This window comes from Dermacentor silvarum, chromosome 9, assembly GCF_013339745.2.
Source record: "Dermacentor silvarum isolate Dsil-2018 chromosome 9, BIME_Dsil_1.4, whole genome shotgun sequence".
Lineage (NCBI taxonomy): Eukaryota > Metazoa > Arthropoda > Arachnida > Ixodida > Ixodidae > Dermacentor > Dermacentor silvarum.
The window spans coordinates 152,845,486-152,862,117 of NC_051162.1; the positions used below are offsets into that span (position 1 = coordinate 152,845,486).

At 48.5% G+C, this 16,632-nt stretch overlaps 1 long non-coding RNA gene and 1 pseudogene across 1 annotated transcript in view; both read left to right on the forward strand.

The window, feature by feature from the left end:
- LOC125939948 (uncharacterized) overlaps nt 1-9,037 on the forward strand; it is a 43,032-nt gene extending 33,995 nt beyond the window's left edge. Inside the window, exon 4 of the long non-coding RNA XR_007463188.1 lies at nt 8,876-9,037. This is a non-coding gene — a long non-coding RNA (uncharacterized LOC125939948). The remainder of the gene's footprint in view (nt 1-8,875) is intronic.
- On the forward strand, nt 7,646-7,825 carry LOC119465475 (U2 spliceosomal RNA; annotated as a pseudogene).
- Nucleotides 9,038-16,632: the final 7,595 nt, after the last annotated feature.

Below are 16,632 nucleotides of genomic sequence, written 5' to 3' on the forward strand. Positions count from 1 at the left end.
TAGTATGGCATGGCTGACTATCGCCACGAAGAAAATAAAGCGAAACGTGCGATGCAGGAAGTTAACCTGCAACGCCCGTTTACTGTGCACGGGGATGCAGGAGCCGTTAACAGCTTGTAAGTGGCACACGGGTGGTAACGGGCGGTGGGTGGTATGGACGAGAGTGTGCTTAGTGTGGACGAGAGTGCTTACGTATCGATGAGTAAACGGTGACCGGTCGCGGGAGTAGTGTAGGAAAGGCTCTTTGCTGCCCTTGGAAGCGCTCGTCGTTATTAGCGATCTAGGTTCGAGTTTCCTAACCAGCCAAGTTGTGTGCACCGTCTGGTGGAAGCATGACAGCGGCGATAATACCAGCAGTACGGAGTTGGGCCAGGTGCGTTTTCTTGATTTCGATCAGAGGAAAACGGTGAACGTGGGGCCCACAAATGAGGCCGGAGTGGCTCACGAGGTTGGTGCTGGTAATCAACCCGGCTTTGATTGCGTCGAGGACGTGTTGTAGTGGCAGTAAGCTCAGAAAATTTACGTAACTCGTCGACTGGTTCAGCGATTTCACTCAAAGCTGATTGGGAAGCCATGGCTGATATGTCTGGATCATGGTCAAATAAACTCAGATGCGATACGGAAGGCGTACGAGGATGGTGGTTCACAGTTTCCACGATTATGTCTTCGCGCTCCGCCAGGACGGAGAGCGTAAAACCACAAGCTGTTGCGAGAAGCAACTGTACCAACGAAAAAAAATGCCGCCGTAAGAAACGTTGTTATAGAACCTTCTCGCCAAAACTTGAAGTTCCCTCTCCGAGAAGGCTCTGCATATGGCGTAACACATTATTAGGACGCCCATCGTCGACCTCATGGCCGGCGATGAGCTCCAGTAGCCGCCCCCTCTTTGATAAGGACATTAGCGAAAGAATGAGGCTCTTAAAGGACAACTGTGGCAGTTTGCAGCGGTGAACAGATGCCAATTAATTTCACTGGGTAATTTGCGGCGAGCAGGTCGGTCATTAAAAAAACAGCATGGATGTGAGTTCCGGAGTTTTCTTTTTTTATGAGCTTTAATATTTGCTTCGGGTCACCTACCTAGCCCCCTCCTCAGTTTATTAATAGCCACATTGTGTTACTGATAAAGTGGTGCCTTGCGCAGACGCACAGAATTCTAAGAACGAACGGCAGACGACAGCGGCGTTCGATGATTGCGTCGAGAAATTGACAATCGTGAAATAGTGTGCGCAACAAGTTGCAGCCCCGAGAAGTTATGCTCCATATGGACGGGCAAGTAATCGTTGTCAAATGGTGTTGCGTTGTCGGATACAAGGAAGATCAGGTTGCGCCTGTCGCGTACAGTTTCAGCCGACGGCGATCACACTGATTCGAAGCTAGGCCTAGTAAAGTCACCGAATCTATGCTTCTGCTATTGGCGGATTTGGCCTGTAGCTTACGTCATTAGTATGAAGAAAATTGCTCTTATAGATAAATTTTTATTATACGGATTTGAAATCAACCATTCTTTATATTGTACTGTGCACACACAACAATTGAGAAGCAGTGACACGGCTCGCTATCGACATCAGTATACTATTGTCGTTCTAGAAAGCTGCCAATGGCAGACGCCGGCGCTTCCTTAAATAAAAGTAACTGCGTACACCCGTGAGCAAAAGTATAGTGACAGGGATTGTGCGCTAAAGCTCATTTTATCCTCTGAATGTGAATGTAATTTGAAATTAAAGACTGCAGTTCAAACTTGGCACTGCGAACTTTCCAGTAAACTTGTCAGTTTCAGTTTATGCATGTTAATGACGAAGAAATTCAGTTTTTTCGGTAAGTCCGTATACTTTTGCTCAAGGGTGTTTATGTGTGTATTTGCACGCATTGCTATCCTTACTAATTATGTAACTTAAAAGATGCAATGCATGCCTCTTAAACCAAACGGGTAGCAAGCAGTGGTCATTTCGACACACCAACGTAAACGACAGCGCCTTTCTGCTGCCAATGGTGTCAGTACTGGCTTCGGCGATTCCGCGAAAAAAACTACTTCAATAACGTAGAGATCATGCGCGCAGTAATAATGAATGCGTACTTTATTGACCACATTAATTTTATGTATTGTAAAGAATGAGAGAGACACAGAGACAGCACCCGTTCCTGGGCCGGCTGTTCTATATTCTGCTTCGTCCACCTCTTCTCCTCGTTCGCCCTCTAGCACCCGGTGTGCGAGCGCCCGAGCCCAAGTGCATCTCTTCATCTTTACACTCGGCCACGCTGCAAGTTTTCGGCGCGCCTCGAATCACGCAACCCGTCCAAGCATTGAAGTCGTCATCTGTGAGCCGTCCAGCGCGCAACCAGCTTCTCTGGCTGGCGGCACTGATGGTTGCGCGCTGGTCGCAGGTCTCGCCGACGACCATCCCACCGCTCAGTGCTGTCCGTCTCACCCGAAGTCAAGGAGATTCCCTCAAAGGGTGCTTCGTTGATCACTGCGAGTGGTGCGACTACTACAAATCTTCCCCGCCTCTCCGCAGGTTTCCGAGGACTATCATAGGAAGAGTTGGAGAGGCTGTCCAAGGATGGTGATGCTCTGAATGACCCGAAGGCACAGTCGGAGCAATTCTGACGTGGCGCTTCGTTGCGGTGGCCACTGTGCCTTGGGCGTCGCACTGACCTTGAAGGGGGCACCTTGAAACCTGCATGGATGCAATGCTTAACAGCGACAGCAGGGGCGTTCGCGGAAATAGGCGACCGTGGTAATAGATGGCTCTGGTCAATGGCCGCTACCGCTTGCCTGAATGCCAAATAAGGATCTCTGATAGCATGAATCGGAACTGAAGAATTGCCACCGCCACTGCTGCTGGAATCACATGGTGTCAGGGCTGGTTGCTGCTGAATACTAGAAGATACCGAAGTGCTGCAACTGCTCCCCTGGTGTGGTGGTGGCTTCGGACAACAGGCATCCTGCAGTGAAGGCTGTCTTGTGATGCCTCCCTTGTGACTAGGTGTAACTGACACTACCGAAGACGAGCACGACGACGGCACCGGGTAGAACGGGCCTGCACGCGGCTTCTGAGCCAAGGGAGGATGATTGCAGGACTCTGGGCCAATCGGTTCAGGCCCTGGTCGGTTTCTCGCTGCTTGAGACGTAGGTCTAACACCGTCTCGTCAGACGGGCTGGTGGGCCATTTGGTTGCTGGACGGCACCCCCTTTGCGGCAGGGGTGGTGTGTGCCGGAGTGACGCTTTTGTTTCGATCATCCTCGGCGCTCAGCAGCCGTAGAGCCACGGCGGCTTCCATACTGCAGATTGGCCGCGTCGTCGCCACATGCCTCTGTCTCCATCAACGCTTCGGATGCAGCTTCATCCGCTGTCTTGGAGGCCTCGCTGCCGGGTACGCTATGAAAAGTGGAGGACGCCGACGTGGAGATGCTCGAACCGGAGACCTGTGACTGATGCGGTGGCGACTGAGGGATCGATGCGCTGCCGCTGTTGCTGAACCTTCGGTTCTCGGCCGCGATCTTCGACGACGACAAGCCGCAGCTGACGGTCGGGGATGTAGGGGACGCGCAGGCATTAGGAAGTGGGTCGAAAGAAGCTATAAGAGCTGCACTCCATTCAAGCAAGGACCCCTGCTTGATGACTTCGTACTTGCCCCACGCCTTGGCGGCACCGCAAAGTCGGTTTGCCGCAACCATCCTCCGTTTTTGTTCTGTCCAAGCATGACGGTCACCCATGGCATTGATAGCGCGAACCCAAAGGATGACGTCATCTTGAAAGCCGTGAAACGGCGGTATTTGTACGAAAGCCGGCTGCTGGAAGTCGCAGCTTATCATCTCCACCACGCTAACTGTCCAGCTGCCCGAGGAACCAGGGCCAGTGTCCACGGACAGTGCGGTCGTTGTGGTAGTCGCGGCAGCCGGTTCTACTACCAAGGAAGCATCAACGGCATACCTTGGTGGCTGAGGAGTCGAAGTAGTTCTCATGATGATATTCTCGCCAGGGGAAGCGTGTACGGCGTACCCAGGCAGGACAGGTCCAAGACGGTGGGACCGAAGCGCTGTCTCAGTGTGACGTGCAATGGCGCAACCATCTACGGATGCGAAGGCGTTCGTCAAAAGCGCGACCTGGGGGTTCAGCTTGGCGATGGCTTGGATGAGATCACCGGTAGAGTCCTGCCCTAGAGCGACCGAGGAAGCGTGGACGGCATCACTTGCTGGCTGAGATTGCGATGATGCTATGGGGCAGTGATCCAGAGCACGGGAAGCGTGGACGGCATTCCCTGGCCGCAGGAGGCATCCACGATGATGTGAGGGCTGGGCGTGATGGCTGAGGCGTGAAGGCTGAGGCGTGAAGGCTGAGGCGAGAATAACAGGGTAACACTTATTTATTAGAAAACATAGCGGCACGCGCCAAAAACCATGACCGTCCGTGGCGGCGGTCGTAGCGAACGGGAGTCAGAGCCCTGCCTCGCTTGGGCTTGGCGTTGAGTCGGCGTAACAGCGCTGTAGGTGGCGCTAGTGATGAGATAGGCGGCACATGCGAGCGCTCACACCCCACCCCAGTCTGACTGACCACGTCTCGTGGTCAATTGCTTCTGCACACTGTCACACGCGCGATACCACACCCACACACATGCGCGGGAACGCTGCAACTTCACTCGAGCACAAAGTCGTCGAGGTGGCTCGGTAGACATCGAGTGCGTTGGGGCCGTTGAGGCTGTTGCTGCTCTGTAGAGGCTATAAACACCATTGAACATGAGTTGATCAACTCATGTTTATGTGGTCGCGGCGCCTAACCTGAAATCATGTTGCTTGTGCAAACCAGATTTCTTATTGCTAACAACCCAGCCTCTTCTTTAAAGCTATATTCACAGAAGATGGGTTCGGCAGTTAATGGTTATTTCGACACAGAAAACACATTTCGACAAGAGGAACATGCCAAGATTGACACGGAATCTTACAGGAATTCTAAGTAAGCTGGCATCAGATGACCCTTCAAGACTTCCGCAATGTAAAAACAGTGTGGCACTTCACAATAACAATATAAGTACGTGCAATCAATTTTCTTGCACGCCGTGACCTACTGACGTATCACCACCACGATTAGACGCTTACAAATCAATTGCAGCAAAGGATGCATGCAGGTACGCATCCAATTTTTCCCTTCATGCCAAACCTCGTCCAAACAGGTGATCACTGTGACTGTACTGTACAATGCAATTCTCTACAAAATTTATTTGCCTGTGGGCAGTGCCGGATAAACTAGCGTTCAAACTCGGCTGCGCAGCGCTTCGACCACGTTGTCGTCGTCGGCGCTAGGTATACGTGTCCCTCTATTTTTTTTTTGTTTAGAAATACATCACAGGCCTACGAAGAGGCATTGAGTTAGGGAGTGCATGTTACAATAAATACAATCGGTTAAAAAATATCGATGCGAAAAGGAGGTTAAAAGATATCGATACCGTGATTTGCATTTACTACTTATTTTGGTATTGCAGCATACTGCAGGCTATGCCGGTTACAAACAAATATTTCATTCAAAAGAGGAATAAATATACAGCACAGATCTGATCGATTGACGCACCCAGAACATCTATACCTGGTAGTTTGCTTGGTGGGAGGCGTCCACTGCGCTGCAGTACAAGTACAATTCATACTTTGCAAAGTAATTAAAGGGTAATGTGCGCCGGCTGAAATCGAACTACGGTCGTCATGTCAGCACTTCAACACACCGATTATGGCGGTGTCGATGCAGTGGTTTCTCAAGTTTCAGAGTTTTTCTTTCCGCCACTTCTATGTCCAAACACTCCCCCATATATGAATAAAAACTCCTAGACAAAATTTGAACTTTCTAAATTTAGGGAAACTTTCCTAGAGTTGGCAGCGTGGGTATCTGTGGATGCAAACAAAGGCACCGGCGGTGGATTCTTAGGACTGTTGCGAGCAGTCTTCCGGGGAAATTGGCTTCTCTATAAATCGATAAACAAATACAGAAAGCCACGCCCTGAGACATCTTATAGCAAGTATGAGAAATGCGTTCTTAAGAAGAGTAAAACATCTAAAATAGCAAGCTACCTCTGAATTCAGTGGTAGGGGCTAGCCTTGGTCTTCATATTTTAGAGCGATATGCTGCGCTGGACGACTTGCGTCCTCAACTAATGGATCTAGTGGCGGTGGGTGTAATAGAAAGGGTAATTAACGGCTATTGAAATCATTGGAATCTCAGCAGTCACTTTAGGTCACTTCTCAAGACATGTTCCTACGTACTCGATGCGACCCGATCACGAATAAACTGTCTGCTCCCGGAAAGTCCTTGAAGTATCCTTAGAATGCTAACTTATTATTAGACACGTGGCGACCATCTTAAATAACTAGTTAGTGTTGGCCAGTAAGAAGTAAATGTGCATTCATGGCTTAAAGTTTAGAGCATTGGACTGCTGCACTGGCGGGCCGAGGTTGGAATCCGGGTGCAGCAGGCGAGTTTGTCAATGGCGTTGGATCTAGCCGGCGACAAACTAGGCAGCGACCGACCAACCGACAGAAAAACTGCTAACCGACCCAGGCCCAACAACTGGATAGTAGCCAAGGCATGACTCGCTTATAAATCCACAATATTACGCTTAAGTCCATCGTACGAGTGGGGGTCTGATTGGTTTGCCAGAATGTCACAAATTTCGCGTGCACTTTCGCATCGCCACACCGATTACAATTCGGTGAAACGTACCTGTTGCAACATGATGTGGTAGACCTTGATGCTTGCTTCAGCTGGCAGGAAAGAAATGCCAGAACGTTGACCCAATAACGGTGGAATACGCACAATATCTGCTTCAACGAGTTGCGCCTGCGCTGCAGAAGGCCCATCGTTTCCGTTGGAAGCGCCAGCCTGTTCTATTCCGGGTCGCCAAGGTAGGAAAACGACGCAATGAACAAGGTAGTATTTATCCCAAGGCTGTATTTATCCCCTTGTCGTTCTGACCCTGAATGATTCTGGCGCATACCCAGAGTAGGGGATTGGCCATGAAAGGTGGTTAAAAAAGAAGGACAAAAAAAAGAACTAGAGTGTGGAAATTACCAATTATAGATAAAAAATGCAGTCTGTGGGAGGGAGAAAAAATAAAGTAAAGACTAAATGTTTAATTTGAAAATTGGGGATGATTTTAGCAGGGCAATCCAATAGATCCAGTACGAAACCTTTAACTGCCGAGCACATTTTGTCGCTAAAACCAAGAACAGAGGCTCCAAACAAATTCAGTGCCATTCCACTCCATGAAGGTGGATGACCAGCGAAGCTGCATATGTGGTGATCGTTGCTCCGGTGAAACGTACTGAGTTTGCGGGATCGGGGCCATATAGACGGTTCTTATTTCTTTCTGCCTCGTGGTCCTGGCGGGCAGCATGCTTACATTTGGCGTCCGCGGTCCGCTCACCGTCGGTGGTCTCCTTCCGCAACGCCCATTCCCTTTTCTGTTGACGCCGTCGTTCTTGGTCAGTACGCTGTTCTTTTTCAGACCGTACAACATGCGACCTTGCCATTTCACAGTCAGAACAGAACTGAGTAAAGGAGCCTACGTAGAGCACGACGTCAGGAGACAGAAGACACGCAGATTGGTAGGCACTAGTTTGAATACGCGGTATGGCGTACACGTGTATGGTGTGAACGTAGACATGGCCGACATGGGTCTAAGTGCAGTATCTGTTCTTATCAGTTTAATATCTGATAAAGTTTGTATTTGGCCGCAAGATATTTAACCCATTTTTGCCAGCTGGCGGAGTGCTTGAAGCCTCCTTCTCCTCCGCAGCGTGTATGCCCGGTAATGCACAATTTTCGGAATCGGCCCACGTTTTTGTCCTACGGACATCGATGCGCAGGAAACTACCCATAAACAGCTTCGCTGTAAAAGAGAATCACGTGCGCTAACCAATTAATCTCAACACTGCGTAGCCGAGTTTTTAATATTGTGATTACCTAATATAATAAAAATTTGCAGGACAAAAAGAAATCATCTATTTCCTCTGGCTGGCCGCTGAATGAGCACTTTGCAGAGGGAACCACTCCAGACCTGCCTTGAACAAAATTTATCGTTGATAGGTGAATGCGCTGCATCGTGACTGACACTTTCATTATTCGTGTTCGTAAAAATTGTATGCGCCACGGATATAAAGGATTTTTGTTATGGGTGGAGTTAGTGCGGGGTCTAACACTGTTTGCTCTAGGTAATGCCTACGAAACTGAGTAGCCGTGACATCAGCAGACAAACGACACTAAGGACGAATCGGGCCGCCTGTGGCAGCTTTGGCTAATAAATATGCACTTTCAGGGACGCAAACTAAACGGACACTTCTATTGATCTAGCTACTAATGAATAACACGTCCTTTAACTGCGAGCGTCACTGTAAATGTGAGTTCTTGTATGAAAAAGTGGAGGGCGTATTTTTGGGGGAGAGGGGGGGAGAGGGTGCTAGTGTTGCGAGTCTGTACATGCATGTAAGTGTTGTTCACTTACGCTCTGATTCAAGTTACCAAGGATGATTAACAACTAGCCCGTCTACGCGTTCCTTTACGAATGAACATTTTGCTTTAGGTTTATATGTTATGTTTAGTACTTGAATGCTGCCGGCTCCAAGTGAACATGCGCCGACATTTTACATGACTAAATAGATAGCTTATGAATACTTGTGTTATTTCGAAGACAACAGCCATATAAGCAATCGCTACGTCGTTCAGAAAGCGTTGTAATTAAACTGTCTGAAGAGGTATCACAATTTTTGTAAGCACGGATATATTGATGCAAGTTAACCGATTACAAAAGCATATAATACGAGTCTGACGACATTATTCTTTACTTTAACTCTAGTTATAAATTCGACGTAACTTATGATTTTTATAAATTGCAGCTACTCTGTGGCCGAGAAACCCTTTACTTAGTTGGGGCATCAGCGACTATATTTGGTACAAATAAGGTGAAGTGTATGAAATCATCATTTTATCGTAATTATAGCAATGGTTGTAACCGCCAAGTAGAGTTCGACGAGACAACCGAAGCGAAGTCATGGCCAAAGGTACAGTAAACAAAACTAACATGGTTACGTAAGCTTTATTAAGTTTTGTGTTCGCGCTAAAGTGAGCACCTGGAATATATGGATGCGCAATACGTGCTGTTTATAAGATTGTTCGCGCGCCTCAACTGTTGCAGTCACATATTGATAAAGCCCGTCGCGTCAAGTTGTATTATATGGCAGTCGCAAATTTCAGCATTGGCGGGATAGTTTCGTTTTTATATGTTGTGGAACTCTGTGTTGTAGAATGTGATGCCGGAAAAAGGCGTTATTTAATTCAGTCACCTCCGACTTGTTTTGAAGTGCTGCTTGGGCGAAGCCTACCCAGTCTGCCAGGGAACAGTTGCTAACATTGTCGAGGCACATTCCCCATAACCGATCACGTGCGCAGTCGTAAGTGACGAGCTTGGAATGGTGCGTTTTAGCTGAAAACGCGGCAAGAAGTAGGTGCGTGGCTCGTAAATTTGATCTTTAAATATTTCCACGCTTGCCACAACTGTGGTGCTGCCTTTAAATATCGTAATCGAAAGATCCCTAGTGATCTGTTCTGTAATATCAGCGGCTGTGGAATGTGACTAGCTCATTGAAAAGTGATCTTGTTCCTGGATAGAATTATGAAATGTTGTGGCTCATAGTGTAGAACATTGTTTTTGCAGCCATTGCCTTTATCGGATTCATATTTTACTTTTACATGTGCTGAACAGTTCCCACATGCATTTTGTACCATGCTCATTGCTGCAGTTGCTGCAGTTGCTGCAGCATGCTGCAAGCAAAAACGCGCTTCGTGTGATGTAGCTAAATTTCCTACTTCTCTACGACTTTCTATTTTAAATCTTTCTTGTGTTAGGTGTACTATATTAGACATATTAATATATTATAATAAAATAATAATAATAGACATATTATAGACATAGCGATTGTTGTGTCGGCTGGCGCTCAATTGATAAGAGCACTCTGCGAAGTGCGCATGCGCCACTAAGTGAAAAGCAGAGTCGCGCTCGCTAGCGGCCCCCTTCTTGCCCGAGCCACGAACCCACAAGCATTGGTTAATAAACGTCGTTCACCCGGAACTTGTCTGATCCTTTTCGGCACACCTGGCGCAAAACGTAACACATGGCGACGAGGATGGGATTTTGAACAGTTGCGCAGCGTCAAGGAAGGCAAATGTTCTCGGTATTCAGCCTGTGTTCAGTATCGACGATTGAAGAGTGCTGCTTTTTCTTTTCTTCGCAGACTGATATCATGAACGAAGAAACCACTGCAGGTTCGACGCAGTTTGCTGCTCATCTGGGCCAGATGGAACCATTCGACGTTTCCAAGAATGACTGGGCGTTATACGAAGAACGGCTAACGTCGTTTCTAATCGTCAACCGCGTTCCCGAAGGGGACAGAGTACATGCATTCCTGAGCATCATCGGCCCAGTACCTAAAGTCTTCTGAAATCGCTGGTTGCCCCGGAGCTGCCTTCAGCCAAGAGCTTCGAGGTGCTAAAGAATACCCTGGGGGACCATCTGTCGCCGAAACCATCGGTCATTGGCGAGCGAACAAAGTTCCACAGGAGGCAGCAAGTCGAACGCGAGTCCTTTTCTGATTACGTTGCCGAGCTACGGAAGCTAGCACGAACCTGTGATTTTGGAAACGCGTTAGACGAATCCCTCCGGGATCGCTTCGTGTGCGGCTTGTTAAGAGAGGATATGCAGCGAGTGCTGTTCACTGAGGATAGCAAGCTCACGTTTCAGAGAGCTGTAGAGCATGCGGTGGCTATGGAGGCGGCAACAAAAAGCACGGCTGAAGCCTGCACGGGCGTGTCTGCAGCCAACCCCATGCATAAGGTACATGCGACTTGGAGTGTCCAGTCGCAGGCATGTTTTCGCTGCGGGTCGCCAAAACATTCCGCCAAAGCATGTCCCCACGTAAACGACAAATGCTATAAGTGCAACAAAAGGGGGTACCTGCAACGAGTCTGCCGTAGCGCCTCCAGCACGTCGCGTGGGAAACTCCCCATCAAGGACACTGTAAAAACGTTAGCGGTGGTATCCCACTCGGAAGTGGTAGCCGTGAATGGCGTATCTGCTCCCAGTATTGAGCCTATCATGGTACCAATGAAAGTAAATGACGTGACGGTCTCTATGGAGTTAGATACAGGTTTCGCCGTCACAGTCATGCCTTTCAAACAATACCGCCAGGTTTTTTCATCAGCCAGACTCGAGCCGACAGAAGTCAAGCTCCGCACCTATACAGGAGGCCTCGTGATACCAAAAGGCGTCCTACAGGTCAAGGTGCAGCACGGCGGCAACACGGTGAGCCTTCCTTTATACGTCGTCGACCAGGAGGGGCCGCCATTGCTGGGCCGGGAATGGCTTCAGGCAATTAGGCTGGAGTGGAGCAAAATCTGGAACGTCCACCATCTGCCAAGGTCAGAGCCACTCGTTTCTTGTCGTTTAGAGGAAAGGCTACATGCTTTGATCACAAAGTACGGCTCTCTTTTTAAAGATTGGTTGGGCATGATTACAGAAGAAAGGGCCGAGCTGTATTTCAAGCCTAATCAGGCACCGAAGTTTCTAAAAGCAAGAAACGTGCCGTTCGCGCTGCAAAAGTCGGTGGAGGCTGAGCTTTCGAAGATGGAAAAAATGGGCATCATAACAGCCGTTGCCACATCAGATTACGCAACGCCAGTGGTACCTGTTATCAAGAAAGACGGTGGCATACGCCTCTGTGGCGATTATAAGGTGACAGTGAATTCGTGCCTTGAAGTCACACGTTATCCGTTGCCGAAGGTTGATGACTTGTTCGCGGCTCTTTCGGGAGGCACGCAGTTTTCAAAGATTGACCTGAACCGCGCTTATCAACAAGTGGTCATGTCTGATGCCTCAAAGCAATACTTAACCTTGAATACGCACAAGGGATTGTTTATTGTCAACAGATTACCTTTTGGAATCGCTTCCGCGCCGGGGATTTTCCAAAAGATAATGGACACGATGTTCAAGGACCTTAAGGGTGTTTGCTGCTACCTAGATGATATTTTGGTAACTGGAAAGACAATAGAAGACCACTTGGCTAATCACGAAGTGCTGCTGGAGCGTCTTCAAACCCGTGGCGTCCGGGTAAAGAAAGAGAAGTGCTCGTTTTTTCAAAGCGAACTTCACTACCTTGGCCACAAAATCAGCGCTGAAGGAATTTCCCCATTGTCAGATAAGGTTGACGCACTTCTCCAGGCACCAGAGCCGCAATCAAAGAAGCAGCTTCAATCTTTGTTGGGCGTTGTCAACTGTTACAGCAAGTTCGTGCCCCTGTTAGCAACAATAGCTCAACTGTTTTAGAGACGTGCAGAAAAAGGTAGCGTGGCACTGGGACGAGCATGCTAGAAAAGCGTTCAACCAAGTAAAAGCTCTATTGGCACAACCGCCTACGCTCCCACACTATGACCCTGAAAGACAACTTAGGCTGTCATGCGATGCGTCGCCGTGTGGTGTAGGAGCAATGCTATTTCATGTCTACGATAAAGGAAGGGCACGGCCCATTGCTTACGCTTCAAGAACGCTATCTGAAGCGGAAAAGAAATACAGTCAACTGGAAAAGGAAGCGTTAGCCATCATTTTTGATATAAAGAAGTTCCACTTCTATCTTTATGGGCGCGCATTCACCTTGGTCAAAGATCATAAACCTCGTCAAACAATATTGGGCCCGACAACCGCAATTCACACAATCGCGGCTGCTCGTTTGCAACGCTGGGCCGTTACCTTGGCAGCGTACTCGTACAATCTTATCTTCAAGAAATCGAGCGAGAACGCGGAAGCTGATTTCTGCTCGCGTCTGCCGCTGCCAGATCTTGAAGCGGAAACCAAAGAAACAGAAGAAGCATTTTGTTCCTTGCGATTGGACTCGTCGCCTGTTCCTAGTCGAGATATCGCGACTCCCACGAGTAAAGACCGAATTCTTTGTCAAGTGAAGGAATTCACAAATGTGGGATGGCCAACGTCGATCACGGATGAGCAGTTGAAGCCTTTTTTTTCGCAGGTGCAACGAACTGACGGTGCATCAGGGATGCGTCATGTTGGGCACAAGAGTAGTCGTCCCTGCAAAGCTGCAAGGCTTCGTTCTCGACGAACTCCATGACGGCCATCCCGGCATCGTGCGCAGCAAGGAACTAGCACGCAGCTACGTGTGGTGGCCAACTCTTGAGGCGGACCTCAAACTTCGTATCAGAAGCTGCGCTAGTTGTCAAGAGCAACGTAACGCTCCAACCAACGCACCTCTTCACCCTTGGTCATGGCCAACCTCACCGTGGCAGCGTGTTCACATAGACTTTGCGGGACCTTTTCAGAATACCATGCTTTTAGTGGTGGTCGATGCACATTCTAAATGGCTAGAGATTTTTTAAAATGCGATCGACAACTACAAAAAGGACGATTCGTTGTTTGACCAAGCTCTTCGCACGTTTTAGTTTCCTCGAAACAATTGTTTCCGATAATGGACCTCAATTTGCTTTGCAGGAGTTCAAGCACTTCGTGCAGGCAATGGGGGTGCGGCACGTCCTCACGGCTCCCTACCACCCTAGCTCCAATGGGCTGGCAGAGCGTTTCATTCAGACCTTAAAGAGTGCGCTCCGCAAAGACGGCACAGGAGAAACACTGCAGGTAAAGCTGCATAATTTTTTGCTGTCATATCGCAACACGCCGCATGCGACGACTCGTGAATCACCAGCGGCATTGCTCCTGGGACGACGCTTACGCACTCGGCTAGATGCCGTAAAGCTCTACTTGGGGGAAAGAGTAGCACACAGACAGTGCTCTCAGGCACTAAGTCGTCCGTGTCGCGAACGTCATTTCGTTGTAGGCGACAGCGTGTTAGCACGTAATTATTCTGGAAAACCAAAGTGCGCTCCCGCTGTGATTGTAGCTCAAACAGGACCCGTCTATTTCCAAGTACGTGCAACCACCCCGAGGGGCACCTTCACCTGGCGTCGCCACCAGGATCAGCTGCTACAGAGGCCTGCAGAGGACGTTACCCCTAGGCATGGAGCAGCTGGTGAAGTTACGACCAGCGAGTTCCTGGTTTTTCCCGAGACTGACGACGCACCAGTTCCTTCAAGTCCACAACCGTCCAGGGTAACTCCGGTTACGCGACAGGCAACTCCAGCACTCGCCGAGGCAGGACGCTACCCCGTGCGAAATCGTCGCCCACCAGATAGATTCCAAGCTGAACTCTGACTGTGTGCTTTATTAAAAGGGGAGGTGGTGTTGTGTCGGCTGGCGCTCAATTGATAAGAGCACTCTGCGAAGTGCGCATGCGCCACTAAATGTTAAAAGCAGAGTCGCGCTCGCTAGCGGCCTCCTTCTTGCCCGAGCCACGAACCTACAAGCATGGGTTAATAAACGTCGTTCACCCGGAACTTGTCTGATCCTTTTCGGCACGTCTGGCGCAAAACGTAACAGCGATGAAGTTAGAAGGGCCTTGAAAGGCATGAACAGGGCAAGGCTGCTGGAGAAGATGGAATAACAGTCGATTTATTCAAAGATGGAGGAGATATCATGCTTGAAAAGCTTGAGGCCCGTTATACGCAATGCCTCACGACTTCAAGAGTACCAGAAAGCTGGAGGAACGCCAATATTAAACTGATCCAAGAGAAGGGGGACGTTAAAGAATTCAACAATCACATACCCATTAGCTGCTATCAGTATTGTATAAAATATTCCCCAAGAGAATTTCCAACAGAATCAGGGCAACACTTGACTTCAGTGAACCAAGAGAACAGGCTGGCTTCAGGAAGGGATACTCTACGATGGATCATATCCATGTCATCAGTCAAGCAATAGAGAGATCTGCGGAGTATAATCAACCTCTATATGGCTTTCATAGATGATGAAAAGCATTTGATTCAGTAGAGATACCAGCAGTCATAGAGGCATTGCGTAATTAAGGAGTACAGAAGGCATACCTGAGTACCTTGGGGACGAATTACAGCAAATGATTGAGGACCTTAACCGAGAAACTGTAAGAGTGGGGTTGAAGATTAATATGCAGAAGACAATGTTAAATAGCCTTGCAAGGGTACAAGAATTCAGTATCGCCAGTCAGCCTCTAGAGTCTGTAAAGGAGTACGCTTATCTAGGTAAATTACTCACAGGGGACCCTGATCATGAGAAAGACATTTACAGAAGAATAAAATTGCGTTGGAGTGCATACGGCAGGCATTGCCAAATGCTCACTGGGAGCTTACAACTGTCGTTGAAAAGAAACGTGTACAATCATTCCATTCTACCGGTGCTAACATACGGGGCAGAAACCTGGAGGCTAAGAAAGAAGCTCGGGAACAAGTTAAGGACCGCACAAAGAGCAACGGAACGAAAAATGTTAGGCCTAACTTTAAGAGAGGAAGAGAGCGGTTTGCATCAGAGAGCAAACGGGGATAGCCGATATTCTAGTTGGCATTAAGAGGGGGCAATTTATTGGGGCAGGCCATGTAATCCGTAAGATGGATAACCGGTGGATCATTAAAGTTACAGAATGGATGCCAAGAGAAGGGAAGTGCAGTCGAGGACGACAGAAAACTAGGTGGGGTGATGAAGTTAGGAAATTTGCAGGCGCAAGTTGTAATCAGCTAGCTGAAAACAGGGGTAATTGGAGATTAGAGGGAGGGGCCTTCGTCCTGCAGTGTACATAATGTAGGATGATGATGATGATGATGTTGATAAATAGACATATTTGTAACGCCATAGTTGTTATCGTTATACTCCTTGCAATCCCAAGCTTTTAACACATAGTAATTCTGCACTTGGCAAAGCACATAATTGAATCGTTTTTGGTACGTAGGTGAACGCAGGAATGTGAACACAGGAATATGTAAGGATTTATCAAGAGGTTGTTCTGTGTCACATACAAGCGATATCTAGCACTGATAGAAAAAGTCTGATGCGCAGGAGTTCTAGATGATGCGAAACAGAATGAAGAAAGCATTTCTAGAAATTCAGAAGATGTGTTAGTTGTTTTGCAACTTGCAGAATCACAGAATGTGTATCCAGCTAAATCCTGCGTAAGCCCATGGCTCGGTAATTTTTGCGGCCACCCCATTGTGTACTACCAGGCTCTAGTAGTTGAACAGCAGTTCACGCAATTCACGGATTTTGGTAAATGTGTCTCACCATCTTAAAGTAATAAGTTGTGATCCTCCAAATCCGAGCGGACCGACTGCGTAGGCGCTCGCCTCTTGTGATGAGTGAAGTACGTGAACGAAGTTCACGAAGGCTCGCGGCACAATATAAAAAAATGAAAAGGAACGATTGGCTGAAAACCTCGCAGGTAGAAAGCGGGCAATCCGGGGGTGTACGACGCTCTGAAGAAATGAAACCGCCGACGGGCGTTGGTTGAAAACGCTGTGGCAAGAAGTCACTTAGTAAGACTTTCAGCCTCCGCATCGGGCACTGAACACCCAAGCTTCCAGGACTTCACGCAACCGACACAAACAGTTTAGGTTCCATGGGAGAAGACCATTCCTAACTTCGCCAGGCCTAGGGACAGCGCCAATCGGCGCCCGTTGCCGACATCAACACCAATTGGCAGGCGCGTGCTATGCAGCCAGCGGCCGCCATGACATT